Raw genomic sequence first — 3,126 nt, 5'->3', positions numbered from 1 at the left:
GGCTCGGCACCCGACCGGCCGCGCCTGGGGGAGCTGGGGACCGTGCTGGTTCCGGGAGCTGGAGGGGGAACGGGTCGACGACGCACAAGCGGGAAGGGCAGACGACTGCTGACCTCCCTGGAGACCAGATGCTGGGGCAAAAGGTCTGGGCGCACCGAGGCTACCCGCACACACCACCGCGCTATCTAGTTGCAAACCCGGGAGCCCCTTCTCCCACCACACTTGCGCCCCCTTCGGACCTTCGGGACCCAGCGGCTAGGACTTCACACTCGTTCCCTCGCCCCCGCCCCTGCTCCCGCTCCGACCGACCTGGAAGGCCTCTCCTCCCTCCTCCCGCTGGCCCCGGGAGGATGGGAGGGAGGGAAGGGGCAGCCCCGCCTCCCGCAGGAGAGGGGAGCGCCTCATTACGCTGGGTTCGCCGGGGATGCCCAGCTCCCAGCGCCCTCTGCCTCTGCTTGTTGCCGGGGACGTCCCGGGCCTGCCGCCCTCTGCCCTCGGGGACCTCCCTTCCAGCAACAGCCAAGAGCCCAGGGGAGAGGCTGCAGCCCCTGAGAGGGGGAGCAGGCTCCCCCGGCCTTGGAGGAAGGCTGGGGCAGCCCCAGAGGCCTGGGAGGCGCAGCTGCCAAGCAGATGGTAACTCCGAGGGGGCCAGGTGCTGAGCAGCGCTCGTTAGCCTCGCCCGCAGCCCACAGCACCTACTCCCTCTGGAGACCGTCTTTGCTCGGCAGACCTGGTCACAGAGAGGGGCAACTGTCCCAAGGTCGCGCAACCTGCTGGTGGCAGGACTAGGAAACACACCCAAATCGCCCAGGTGAAGTCTCCCCTGGCTCAGCCGACTGCCCTGCAAGCGGCTGAAGAGCACCTTCTGGTTCACTCGTCCCAGGGATGGAGGCTGGAGGGAAAACGGGAAGGTTTTTAGTGATGTAACATCTGGAGGGCTGCCTGAGAGGAGCCAGCCCATCTCCTTCCCAAACTTCCTGAAAGGGTTGCCTGGCCTCCAGAGACCAGACCCCTTAGGGGAGAGAGGAGGAAGAGGGCTGAAAATCAAGAGACTGAAGCAATGTAGCAAAGGGAAAAAACATGACCTTTAGCCTGAGTTCGAATCCCAGCCCTGTCATTTGCAAGCTATGTGACTTTGGGCCAGTCATTGCTCCTCTCTGGACTCATTGTCTCTGTAAAATGGCCACACATATGGCTAGCCAGCGGCCTATGCACCTGGCAGGACAATTACAAGAACAAAATGAAATCGGGCTCCTCATGCCTGGCTGAGAATGGATGCCTGAAACAAACATTTGAGGAGTGACTTAGTGAGAAAGCACAATAGCACTTCATTCGTTCCGCTTTGGAACCCTCAGAGTTGGGAGCATCCTTAGAGCTTACTTACTCCAACCCTGCTGAGTACATATGGGGAAGCTGAAGCTTGAGCCAGTCAGGCCTAGCCCAAGTCCCGCTACTTGTCAAGGGCAGAAGCAGCAAGTCTCCGGGCTGCTTGTGCTCCGCTCCACAAGCCACCTGTCTCCGTTCATGACGGCTGGAGTGAGTGTCTGCTTTGAGGTTAGCTTTGAGGCCAAGGGCCCGGGAGAGAAAACAGCAGCCTAACAGGCAGGATGATAAAGTTACGGTGAGCTCTGACATTTGGATCATGCATTCTGCTTTTCCCCCAAAGCATTTTTCCATCCATTATTGACCTTGCATCTCAAAATAAATACCTTCCGAGGTAGAAAGAGGAGATGTTGCATCCCTGTTTAACTGATGTAGCAGAAAGAGGATAAGGGACTGGCCCAAGGTCGCAGGCTAATGACGGAGTCAGGAGCTGCCACTCTTCCCAGCTGCAATCCCGGGTCCCTGTAGGGAACTCCCTGCAGTGGTGACAGCATGCAGGACTGGAACCACCCCCCTCACCTCACATTCACCTGGCTCCTTGCTGCTGAGAGATCTAGAGCCGCTACCACAGTCCCACTGTACAGAAGGTGAGCAGACACAGAGAGGTTGACGAATCTCTGTACTCACAGCCGGTAAGAGAGAGGAGAAATGGTTATGAATCCCATCTGCTTTCCTGCTTACCTTGCCTTGTTCTAAGTAAGATTAAGGGTAGCAGCTTCCCACCTTCCCAGCTCAGTTTGCAGCCCCTTAAGGAAGCACACACCCCTCCCGGGTACATGGCACTTGGCAGTTTAACAATTATCTCCATGATGACCATCTTAATAATTAGATGTGGACAGCACTGGCCCATTGTACAGGTAAGCCCCAGCGCTTGCCAGTGGCCGAAGCAGCAAGTCTCAGGACTACCGTTGCTCCACTGCACAAGCCACCTGCCTCCATCCATGAAGGCGTTAGTGCGTGTCTACTTCGAGGTGAGGTCTCCAGAGCTTCACAGAAGTTCCGCAAGGGGACGCGTGAGTGGCTGTAGCATTCCCTCACCTCCACTTTCCCCGCTGCCTTCAATCCACTCTCCACATCTTCCAGCCTTCGATGGGGCATCCCTTCATCCTGGAGGCAAAGCATACCATGAGACTCCCTTCCTGCCTATCTCCCTCCACCCCCAAAAGACAGAAGGTTGGCTCTGAGTTAGAGCCCCAGGACCAGATGAGGGAATGAGCCAGCGAGGAGCCTAGCAGCACACGGTCGGGGGCCAGGGCCCTGGATGAAGATTTCCCTGGGACAGTCAAGTGCAGGTCCCTGCTCTGTTGTTTCCTAGTTTTTGGTCCTTTATCTCTCTAGACCTGTTTCCTTGTCTGTCAAATGGGGGATAATAATAGTTCCTCCTGGTGGCTTATTCTGGGTTGGGAGATACACACCACGCCTGGCGCATAGTAAGCCCTCATTAATGCGGTTATTATTGCTACTCTTGACCCTCTTTGTGGCCGTGAATAAATGGCTTCTCCTCACTAGGCCTCTAACTCTACATCATACATGGGAAATTTAGAGATCACGGCTTTTTTTCAGTCGCAGAACCAGTTCTCCCAAATCTAAAGTATATGAAATCTGCTTGAAGCAAAAGCAGGGGTCTCAGAGTCCTACTGTTCAGTTTCTCCTGAAGCTTCCTCACCAAACACCTAGATTTAATAACCACAGATCTGGACCATCTCCATGAACCCTTTCCTTTTTTTTTTTTTTTTATTAATT

This window comes from Tupaia chinensis, unplaced genomic scaffold, assembly GCF_000334495.1.
Source record: "Tupaia chinensis unplaced genomic scaffold, TupChi_1.0 Scaffold000146_1, whole genome shotgun sequence".
NCBI classification, from domain to species: Eukaryota; Metazoa; Chordata; class Mammalia; order Scandentia; family Tupaiidae; genus Tupaia; species Tupaia belangeri.
Note: the sequence above shows the minus strand (reverse complement) of the source record.